Genomic DNA, 12,798 nt, shown 5'->3' with positions numbered 1-12,798 from the left:
AAATATTGAAACAAAAGCTAACATGTTCTTCAGAGATTTAACTTGCATGCATGAACATTTCACACTCAAAGTAATTCAAATTAATTATTGAACCAAACTTGGAAAAAGTTGCTTCTGCCATTAACAATAACTTTAAGCACATGTAGTCTGAAGTAGACCAGAAATATAATCTATGCAGCCGTTCCTACAGAAACATTAATGGAAGTGTTGCATCTGTGAAGATTAAATGTTCCATATAGTAAAAATATCTAGCTGCAGTGCATGTACATAAACAGCATGGCTCAGAAACTACACATTTCTTTGTCAGTTGGTTAAAGTTAGCTAACTTCAGTTGAAACCGTGAAAGGGACTCACCTGTGATGTGTTGCCCTTCTCCTCCTGAACGTGCAAAAATAGCAGAAATTTGATTTCAAAGACAGTAGCAGCATCTTGACAAGGACCAGGCCTACTGGGCTCTCAGCACCCTAGTTAGCAACCTTAGTTAGCACAGTGACTTTACTGTGTTGAGTTCAGGACACCACTACAGGAACAGAGTTAAAAGAATCTTGCTGCTGATGCTGAAGGATCAAGCAGCAATGCAAACTAGATAATTATTTGTTTACATGACAAATAACAGTCTCCATTTACTGTAAACCCTACTATTTATCACAATAACAAAATGAAAAACTCTCTAGACCAGGGGTCCCCAAACTACGGCCTGCGTCATTTGGTCTGGCAATGCCGGATCTGGCCCGCCTCCTCATACCAGAGAGCATTCAGTGTATTTTTTCATATATTGTATTTTCTGGTTTGTGGATTTCTCTTCAACCACCAGGGGGCTCTTGAGCAGATGTTAAACTAACTTTCCCTCAAATATATACTAGTCAGTCCCAGTCACCGTTTCACTCACGGTTTTTTCCATTTCCATTCTGGGTAAAAATCTATCTAAAAGCGACCGCGAATGTGTCGTAGTCAGCAACCCCCCCCCCCCCCCCCCCCCCCCCCGTCGACAGTTTCAAAGACAGAACAGCCCCCCCCCCCCCCCCGCCGACAATAAGTTTCTAAGGTATCTTTCTCCAAAAACTAAGACCGGCCCCCGAGCAGAGAAAGGAACAGCTATGTGGCCCTCGCAGGAAAAAGTTTGGGGACCCCTGCTCTAGACTATTCTCTACTAATAGCACAATATTTAAAACCAAGTGTGGGATTTGTGAAACTTCAATGATGGGTGACTTTACAACTTGTATGATTTTGGATAACACTAGAATTGTTCTTTATTGAAGTTTCACAAATCAGATAAAGGTTTTACAAATCCCACACTTGGTTCTAAATATTCTGATATGAGTTGAGAATAATCTAGTCCAGATTTGAAGAGTCTAGGTGTTGTAGTTTTTTAGCTAGAGTAAATTAAAGATGCTGATTGCAGTGAAAAATTAGGTGGAATTGCCCTTTAGCCATTTCCCAAATTGGAAGCAGCAATTGGAAACCAACTTCAGCTTCATTCAAGCAAGAGGGGCTAACATACAGTTCTCTTAATGTTAATGATCAAATGCTCTCATAAATGATGGTGGCGTTGGCTGTAGGAGTTTGCTTTGCAATCGGTGGATCGCCAGATCGATGCCTGGTCTACTGCTGAGATTTCAGTTTGGTGTATTAAAGGCATTATTAAAAAAGAAACCAAAATATCACACCAGCATTCTGTTCTTTGTAAAAAATTATTTTGCAGTCTTGTTTACGCTTTTACATTGTAGATCTAAACATCAGCAAAATTTGTAATTTTGGCTGATTGCTACTGTTAAGTTTAGGGTAATTAACTGCTGGCAATATTACAATTTTTTAAGAACTTTACAATTACTTATATTTTTACACTATATTTCTGTATTTTCTACATTCGTGACTGTCACAATTATTTAGGATATATGTTTATTCAGTTATGATAATGCCATGTATTTTCTACGGCAGTATAATGCTGTGAATATTCTGGTCAGTAACTGCTGGCATTTTACAATTTTTTACCGTAAATTTACTGACTTTCTTTGCAGTTTCGACTTACGGTAGTTCCATGTAATTTCTACGGTAATGCAATGTTTTTGGATACGACGGTCAAAAACTGTTGGTTTTTTACAGTTTTTTACCGTAAATTTACTGACTTTCTTTGCAGTTTCGACTTACGGTAGTTCCATGTAATTTCTACGGTAATGCAATGTTTTTGGATACGACGGTCAAAAACTGTTGGTTTTTTACAGTTTTTTACCGTAAATTTACTGACTTTCTTTGCAGTTTCGACTTACGGTAGTTCCATGTAATTTCTACGGTAATGCAATGTTTTTGGATACGACGGTCAAAAACTGTTGGTTTTTTACAGTTTTTTACCGTAAATTTACTGACTTTTTTTACAGTGTATTGAATTTAGAGAAATACATTTTGGATTTGTGAAATTGTATATTTCAGCATTAATTTGGCAGAAATTCATCACTGTTGTCAAAAACATCTGCTCTGCTTCTTCTGGTAGCAGTTCATGGATGCTGTGATTAAAAAATAGAGCAGGATTTAAAATGATCTAATAATTTAAAAAGTACTTTTCACCTCAAATGAAATACAAACAGTCCTGCCTATCTTTTTTTTTTTTTTTTTTTTTTTGCTGCACAGAAAGAGCAGGTGGCAATGTACTTTGATACTTTCAACAAGAATTAAATGTTTTCTGGCTTTGGGGTACTTAATCTCCTTTATCAGTTTCATCTCTGAGCTACAAAGTGAATCGATTCAATTCAACCTTTCAAATCATAAAAACTTCTCCAGCTGTGAATGATTTTGTGTCAAATACACAAACACATAGGAGGAAAATACAGTTTTCAGAAATTTGGCTCAAAATAAATATGGTATTTCATTTGAGCAGAGATTGAACAGATGGTGTCTTTGCAGCATAGATATTATTTAGATGAAAATCATCCAAATACCTTTTGCCAATATCCATAACATGCTCTCACAGAATATGGTTATCTCTAGTAAGAAGACACTTTCACACCCTGAAAATGAAACCAAACATAATGAAGGGAAGGCAACCTGAACAGCCTTGTATGAGCACAAGAGTGACATTTTATACAAAGAGGCAGAAAGCTGTCTTTAAATTTGTCATTTCACCCAAAACATCAATAGATTTTTGTTTAATCCTCTAAATCCCTGCAGTCCTTCAAAAGAACTTTAGATTATATTTATAGGATATTATTTTCGTTTTATTATTATGCATGTAAAATTATTTGTTATTGTAAAATATTATACAAAATGTCACCATTATATGCAGTTCTAAAAGTTTATCACTATTTTGCATATTGTCACATAACAACCACAACCATAAGCGTATTCTCTTGGGCAGATTGCTGTGTTTTGTGGGTGAATGCAACTAAAATGCAGACAGGACCATGGGATGAGCATGATAAGTGTTTAATAAACAAACAGAAAACTTGCACAGCTTATTAAAAAAAGCAAACAAGGTATGGAGATTGGACAGAGTAGAAGGAGGAACCAGTAATGAACAATGATAACCAGAGACCTTATACACAAAGGAAAGGGTGGAGAATGATGTTGAATGTAGATGAGTTAATCATGGGCATTTGGAACAACTGTGGAGGAGAGCAAAACCAGGAAACAGAAAAAAGTGAATAATTAACTCAGTGGAAACTAAACTATGCACAAAACAACAAACCAAGGGGGAAGGCTAACACTGATCTACAGGATAAACTAGAATACACAGAGAACAGAATATAAGAAAAAGTAAGAAATTAAACCTAAAGCATTAAAGCTACATGGAAACATCTTTCTAAAAACAAGAACACAGAGAAATGAATGCTATTAATTCCCAAACCTGTTGCACATAAATATTAAAAAAAGTAAATTATCAGAACATAAATCTAAACCAAAACCCAGACCTACCTGAGGTTCATAATGCTTACAGAACACTTCAACTTATAACAAAATTACATTACACTTGAATGAATGTTATTGACTGGCTAGGTGAAGTCTAAAGGCTATATGTTGCACTGGACTTTGTTTATGGTTCTTAGAGTAAAGCCCAGCATACTTTCTACACAGGTTTTATTTATGAAATGTGTTCCCTTTATTTCACAACTGTGTGCTCTACAATGGTTGTTCTACCACAAAATCCCCTTAAGGTATAATGAAGTTGGTGGTTCTAACATAACCAAAATGTAAAATAAGTTGGTTATTATTCCTTTAACTAAGGACTGTAATCCTCACATTATGGACTAGACACAGAGCTCTTACTGAAAGACTGTGGAGCAGGTTATTTCATGTTGCTGATGATAAAGGAGCCGCAGAAATATTTAAAATGAGACAAGGCTCTTCAAGTCTTTATGGGAGGAAAAGTGGAATAAATTACTTTAGACTTAAGTTATTGTGTTTCATTAAGTTAGATACAGTATGACTGAGCTAAGAGATGAAAAGAAAAGATTGTGATATAATGAGATTTTCAATTATGTGCTTGATCTAACAATGTAGTTGTGTCACTGACATATGACGGCATATGCCTGCAGGAACATAGGAATCAATAATTCTAATTCAAGTGTAAAATGTTAGTCTGTTGGTGGGCTGAAAATGAGTATATAGTGAGGCTAGAATAAAATTACTAAAAATAATTTCCATAAAAACTGCATATGTTTATAAGAATGTTCCTGCTGTTTAAATCCAAAGGCAAAAGATCAGTGGAAGAATATGTCAAACAGGTTTTAGAACAATATCCAAGGCAGAGCAAAGCAAAACAAAAAACAAAAATGTCTTAATAGGAGATGCTGTATTGCTGATTCCATTTAGTTTTTTTTATGAGGAATAGTTACTGTAACTCAATAGCCATTGATAATTCCAAATGATGATGAGCTCCATCTTATTCTGCTTTTTGCTGAAAGCCAGGCTCTATTAGCCCATTTCTCTACCATGATCATGTTTCCACCAGATTTAGACATCACTTGATTTTTTTCACCCTTTAAACTACAATTTTTGCATTGTCTGATATGAAGGAACTTTCATCTTTTCTATCTGTTCAACGGAAATTTGCTCAGGGATCAGACCTGAAATGTTTTATATGTTGCTGGCACTGTTGCCATGGAGGGGAGGTATTATGTATTTTCCAGGCACATTGTGCCATTGTATTGCACAGTTAAGTAACTATGTTACCTTCAGTTGGTATAAACCTGTTGCATATATCAAACATGAGTTTTAAAATTTGATGCCTTGAAATTTGTGTCTGTCTCTTTAAGAAGCTTCTATTGTTCTATCACCCAGCAATGCTTTTTCATTATGTCATTTTTAATTGCTAAATGCATTGAACTGAGAAGTAGTTTAGTTTGCATAATAAGAACACAAGACTTACAGTTCCACTAAGTGTTTGCTAATTGCTGCTGCTGCTAGTCTGGAGGAACTGTGGGTTTCTGTGAGCTGGAAGCTCAGGTGGAGAAGTTTTATGGAAAACAAAATGGCTCTTTGTGAGAGCAATTGCTTGGGCACCCCCCGAATAGCTGCCATATGGGAGATACAAGGATTTCTAAAACATGCAGGAAGAATCAAGACACCACTCCAGTAATTATGTTATAACATAATATAAAAGTTGGTTTTACATAATACTTCGCCCCCTTTAAAAACTGGAACCATCTCTTCAACAACAGGCACATCACAAAGATATTAGATCCGTGCTTTGTGTATTGTAATTTTGAAACTTTTGCATTTCTTGCATCACCTTTTTTGTTTGTTCTAATCACAGCAACAAGACTTTAGTTATTTGCATGCAAATGCATTATTTTACCAAAATAAAATCAAGCACAAGTGGAAAAATAAATTTGCTATATAAATATTTGCCTTTCAGGGTATACTTCATTATCAGGTATTGTGTGCTTTGCCTCACTGCTTTATGGTTTATTAAGTCTGGCTCCACATGAATGAGCTCAATTTGATTTGAGGTGTGTGATGACAGTCACCTGCATTCCCAAAGGCCTATTGTCATCTCACTAACACTGTCTGACAACTGAGCTCATCCTCTAGCTTTTATTTAATGATGTTAAGTCTCTCTTCCCTTTTATCTTCATGTAGTAGACGTATTTCCACTAAATTGTCTAACATCATGAGACTAGAGGGGATCCTGTTGAGCATCACTCTAACATTCACAGACTCAGCCACACTTGCCCTATTAGGTTTTCCTAATATGAAACTCGTTTTCATTTTACAGTCAAACTTAATTTTATTAAAAAAGAAAAAAGAAACTACAGTGACACCGGATATGTTGCTCTAAATAATTTCAGAATGTATTGAATTATATCCAGAGTAATTGTGTTGGGAGAAAAGAATGAGGAGTGTCATTTTCGTCAAGGAGTGAAATTAATTCTGTGGCCTGTCAGTGTAGGTAACTGATGATGAAGAGCTTCTCTTCTGAGCATTACAATATACACTGTTCTCATTCTACAGAAGATAATACAGCAAGAATTGTTCTCAAAGTCATTTTTTTCTTCTTTAAAATCTCTTTATGCTGCAGTGAAACCACAAGAACAGATGAGCAGTTTGCTGCCAGCAGACTTCTTCTGTTCATCATAAAGATTTAAAGCTTCCATTTTTTTAATACCTGACCGATTTCCTTGTGTTTCTGAAACCAACACTCCCTCTTCTATCTCTCTTTAATGTCCTTAAGAGGTCTCTGAGCAGTTCAGACAGTCACGGTCTGTAAACACACACAGTATCAGAAACTTAAAAACAGTGCATAGAAATCCTGTGTGGGAGGTTTTCTTCACCTACCTGAAAGGATTCGGATAAATCTTTTTTATCCTTTTGTGTCCACCTGAAAGACACACCAAGACTTTCAGTGATGTGCTTTCATTTTTGTTCACCATATCCAGGACTCCTACAAATTTTCCATTTTAAAATTCATTTCTCTTCTAGACTAAAAGTTTTTTGTATTTCTTTCTCAGTGTTTTAATATTCTATTTAGTAAAAACGTGATTTACCTAACATTGAAACCAAATATGCTCTGTTGCCTCATCAAGTCCAAATCCACTTGTTCTCTCTTCATAAAATGGTTAAATAACATCCATGTTCTGTAAGTATTTTCTAAAATTTAATTACACCTATTATCATTTTTGTCACTGTTGGATACACAAAGGTTAATAAACTATTCACAGACACGAATAATGAATTTCTGATACCTAGATAAAAAAATGTGTGAACGATGGGTGTCCAGCTGAATTTCAACTCCCAGGTGAAAACTGATGTCAAACCCATTAATCGTGCCTGGTTTCCTCCTAATAGAGCTTGTTGGTAGGCTGATACAGCTCATGGTCTTTCATGGGTAAAAGTCAGCTGGGCATTTCTCCAATGAGTACAAATGCAAAATGGCGAACTATGTATCTCATATTTTTATGGCCTCTTGACTGGAACATTGCCAGACATAAAAGATGAAAGCAAACATATTTTCTGGAAATGAGTTCTTATGATACTTAACAACTTGTGACCCAAATGTTTAGCTGAATGGATGGAGTTTCAAAGAAAGTATGACTGGGACATGAATGTTCAGCTGACTGTATACTTATTCAATGAAGTTAATACAACCTCAAATAGCCTTTTCTATCTTCTTCTTTATCATCTTTGGGAAATGTAGATGTGAAAAACTTTTAAATAAAGCAACTTGCCCTGACAAGACCATATTTTTTAAAGCATACTTCTCACAAATAATTCATCATGTAAACACAATTTTTCCATCTTTAAAAGAAGAAACTGTAAGCACATCATAATAAGTCTTTAAGAATCCCCTAGATTAGTGCTGGTCATTCTGAAAAAGAAAACTTTTTACAAGAAGAGTGCTAAGAAATGTACAAATACAATTTAAAACTCTAGAGAGTGGAAAAACTTGAGCTGTTGACCAGAGAAACAGAGGATAAAGAGTTTTACACTAATTTTGACATATGTCCTGAACAATTCAACTGAAAAACAAAAACAAGTTGGGGTATTGCAATTCAGTTTATTTAGTTATTTAGTAGTGGAATCAATTCATAACTAATGTAATCTCAAAGCAGTTTCAAAAACATGCAGCAACTTGGTTGCCTGAAGGGTAAATGGCATGTCGCTTCATTTTTCCAGAGGACCCCTAAGTCTTTCAAGCTACATTCAGTCACTCAATCACATGTTGATGGTGGTGAGCTAAACTGTAGCCACAGCTGGCAGGATACAATAGAATTGGCCACCACCAGCAACTGAGGCAGGTAATGTGTCTTGCCCAAGGACACAACGACTGAGACGGGCAGAGCAGGGGTTCAAACCAGCAACATCTGGTTATAGGACAAATTCCTACCTTGTGACCCTGATCTAATCAACCTCTTTGTGTGTAGCCAAAGCTTTAAATCTAGTGCTCATCACACACTCAGTTTCCTCATTTCTATATTTGCAACAGGTTTATTTGTGCAAACTGAACATGATTTTGTGCTGCAGTTTCTGCAACAGAGCGTTTGCACCTGACAATGCGTCTTCTGTACCAGACCAGGTTAGGGCGTTGGTTTTTTGTCATGGCCTTTTGCCAGCATTAAAAACAGCACAAGTTCCCCATGTATAAACTTCTGCACTGCCAGGTGCATATTTAACTGCCAGGTCAAGCATCTTGTAGAACATGGCAATGCATCGTTCAGCATCTTTCTGCATCTTTCAACATCTTTCTGCTACATTCTCCCATCCTTTGCTTTCACACCTCCAAAAGTTTCTTTCTGGGAAAGCTGCACTGCTCTTTATTGGATTTACCACTGGTATCAACATCTGTTGCCACTTCTAAGTTCAACTCATTATCAGAATCATCTACTTCATCAAAAGTTAGTTCCTGTCCTCCATCAAATTTTCAGTCCTCCATTGCGTACAGTAATTCCAACACTTGCAAAGCAGCATAGGTTCTCTTGTGTGCCATTGCGTTTCCTTTTGCTTCAAGCAGGCTAGCAGGGTAAAAAATAATGATCTGCTCTTCTCTATGTGTCTGCTTTTATTTTGTTCTCAAAAGGACACCTATTCAAATATTTGTAAATTAGCTCCTGTTGCAGGTGTAAATCTGTTTCCCGGGTGGAAATGTGTGTACTACATGTGTAGTATGTTTAAATTATGCATGTGCATTTTCTAAACTGTGGAACATAGTAATTTTTGTGCACTCAGTCAAATGATATATGATTTATTTATTGAAAACAAACACAGGGAAAACTTTTCTAGACAATGCTTGAACCAGATACTATATTTATGATTTTTTTTTTTGTAGCTCTACAGTCAGCTCTGAAAAGACAGCATCATTCGTTTATTTTGTTCTTTGCAAAGATACACACAACATCTTTAGGGCGAAAACTTGTAAATAGGAGCCCCAGAGAGATAGATTGAAAGTGTAGTTGGGGGGTGTCTAGGTTTGCTGCAAGCATATGCATGACAAAAGTCGACTAATAGCCCTCTGATTGTTCAGCAGAAGGAGGGGGTACGTCCTCAGGATCTCTTTTGTGTTATTCCATCAACAAAATTGCAATTCTGAAATATTGTCTTTTGAAAATGATGCCCCCCTACCGGCTTCTTCTGTTTTTGCTTTCTTGACCTGCTTAAAGTTACAGTACCTTTTACAAAGATATGTTTTTTTTTTTACATATTTGTTAAAACTGTCACTATGTCATGACAATATAATATGAGACAGATAATCAGTGAAAAAATTGAGCTCCTTCCCTTCCTCACAGTGGTCTTTTTGTCATCTGCAGAAATACACAGTTCCTGGTCAAAAACAATCCATCTGAGCGAGTAGGAGTGTCTTAGCATAGTCCATTACGCTCGCCACAATGATTCAATTTTATTGCTACTTGATCTCATGTTATGCAATGCAGATCATAGACTGCACCATTGCAGAACCATTTACATTGAAGTCCTTGAAGTGACTCTGAAAAGGGGATCTTTGAATAGAGGGCACCGTCAGAGTTTTCTTCCAAAGATGATCAACCAAACAAAGCAGGGAGACAAAACCAAAATGGTGAAGTTGTGACTATTGTATTTTGAACCTTTTGTCCCATATCCTTCAATACACATGGACTATACTGTATATGGCATCATAAGTTACACATACTCGAGGAAGGCAGAACTTGGCGTTTTACGTGATGAAATGTACTTATTTTCCTCAAGTGTAGACCCACATAAAGAAGTTTCTAAAATATGTATTACATCTGTTTATATAAACCTCAAAAAGTCTCACTTCATCTCTGGTGGGAACTTAGCCTTTTAGTGGGTCCAGATTTTACTTTGCTGTGACATAATTTATTCCCGAGAACAGGTTTTCAGCTCCAGTCTGGGGAAACTCCCAGGACTGTACATCAAACTCACTTTAGAGGAATAGAATATTCCCTGTTTGCAACTGCAGAGAACATAAGGTCGATCTTTTATAGAGGCTCATTTGGGTTAGGTGTTTTTTTTAATGTTGACTGGTGACTTAAAAGCAGCCAGTGTAAATGTAGCCTTTAGTGTATTTAATTTATGTTGTCTTTTTGTTTTTCTTTGCATAATAATCATGTTGAAAGTAGATCTTCATTCTAAAAGAACAATTCTAGAATTGTTCTCTATATGATTTACATTACATTGCCACTCCTTCATTTTCTGTTTTGTGCCTGGGAAAAGTGTTCATACGCCTTACATTTTTTCTACATTTTCTCACTCTATAAAAATGTACATGGCTTGTTTTTTCCTCAACTATCTGAAAAATATGGTCTGTATTTGTGTTTGTCATCTTTACTCTTACACCACTAAATAGTTAGTGCAACTAAATGTCTTCAGGAGTCATCAAATTAAAAAACAGAGTTCACTTGTGTGTAATTATGTAAATAAGTAAGTCAGTGGAAAGAAAAAAGAACCCATCAATTAGGAAAATCTATGGACATCAAATATTTGTGCATTTATCAAATCTTGCAGAGTGGTAAAAAAGATATATTGGCATAAGAAAGCTATAAACCATGCAATTGACACAGGAAATATTTGTAGAATGTGCCCTGGTCAGGTGAAATCAAACTTGGCTATAACATGCTAGGATGCCTCTGTTCAGCAGGGACATGGCATATGGTCAGATGTAAAAATGGATAGCGCTAAATGCAGGTTAGTTTTGAAAAATAAAAAACTGTTAGAGATTTCACATTCACCTTCCAGTAGAACAACAACCTTCAACGTATAGCCAGACATACAATTGGATGGCTCAGATCAAAGCAAATTTGTGTTAAGATGGCTCAGTCACAGTTCTGACCTAAATCATAATCTTCACATTTGTGTTTGTAAAAACATTGAAAACTATGTATCCTTTTATCACAATTATGCATTATTTTTTGAGGAAATCCTAAAACCAATACAGTGAAGTTTGTGATAAGTGACGATATGTGAAACATTTCAAGGAGTATAAATACTTGGCATGGCACCACAGCTAGGATACATCCTGATTCACACCTACAGTATGTACTCGGTTTTATGAGTTTCTTGTTGTTCGTGAGCACAATGCAAAGTGCTTTGTTTGGAAAAAGGCAAGTGAACTTACAGAAAGTGGGTAAATGTTCATCAATGCTCATCACTATGCTCCTCCTGATTTCTTTGCGGTGCCTTTTTCATTGTCCTGTTATTATTGCAATCTAAGAAATTGTTGATTAGCCAAACTGTTTAATCATTTTACCTCATTCTCAACCCTACAGTAAGCTCTCTATGACTCACACTGTTTATGTGAAACAGTAATTTTGAAGCCATCACTCTAATTAAAACAAACAATCTAATTAAAATGCACTTGGCTCATCTGAGATCTTTGTTCTGAGGTTATTTCTCCCTGAATGAGCTGCAGTTCCGCACAGCTTGAAATCAGCTTTGGAGTATCTAGTTTGTTTTGTCTCATCAGATAACTTATATCAGTGTCTGTCAGACTGCTTATTGCAGTGTTTGTAGCCTGGCGGGCATCGGTGTTGTGATCATTTTGCATCACCATTTCCATTTGTGAAACAGTAAGTAAGTAAGAGATATTATTGTCCAGTGAGAAGACACAAGTAAAACTGGCTTTTTCACAAAGGTACAACAGTTTTTCTCTTCTGAGAACATTTTGTGTTCTGCAGTTTCTACACTAAATTGTGCATTTTTTACTTGGTTTATGGTAGCTTAATATAGAAAATAATGGCTGTAATCTCATTAGCTATCTAGGTTGGAAAAAAAGGTATGAGAGTGAATCCTAGAGCTACACACTAGATGTCTTGGTACTCCCAGGATAAGAACAATGAGGTCCTGATTAAGGCTTATTGCTTCTTCTTTATGATATAACTCATCAACAAATGCCCAGCAGTAAAAAAGCAATTGATTTGGTTGGCAGGAGGTCTGAGCTCAAGCTGAAATTGGACATTAAAATGACACGGTCCATTGCTCCCGCTTGCAATATTTCGCCTCATGTCAAGGGAGACTCTGTGAGACCGTACAATTAACGGTTACAGGCAGGGTCGAGCATCATTCAACCCTCCAACTGCTCTGCCGTCCCTGTAGAAGTACAAGAGAAGGGGGGTGGGAGATCTGTTTTATTAAGCACATGTTTATTTGTCACTGTATCATGTTACCATTAACACATCTAGTCATTTTAAATAATAAAAAAAAAGTTTATTATTGTCTTGTGGACTGATTATGTTGGAGTAGCAAATGATATGACACACAGTCCCTCAAATGGTAATCGCACTTTTGATAAGCTGCTTCATGTCTTATTTGTAGTCCTTCCATAATTCATGCCGTGTATATAATTGGTTTGTGGGTTAAACATGCATATACTGGTGT

The sequence above is a fragment of the Xiphophorus hellerii genome, chromosome 7, assembly GCF_003331165.1.
Source record: "Xiphophorus hellerii strain 12219 chromosome 7, Xiphophorus_hellerii-4.1, whole genome shotgun sequence".
Classification (NCBI taxonomy): domain Eukaryota; kingdom Metazoa; phylum Chordata; class Actinopteri; order Cyprinodontiformes; family Poeciliidae; genus Xiphophorus; species Xiphophorus hellerii.
The sequence above is the reverse complement of the archived record's forward strand: the minus strand, read 5'-3'. Positions refer to the sequence as shown.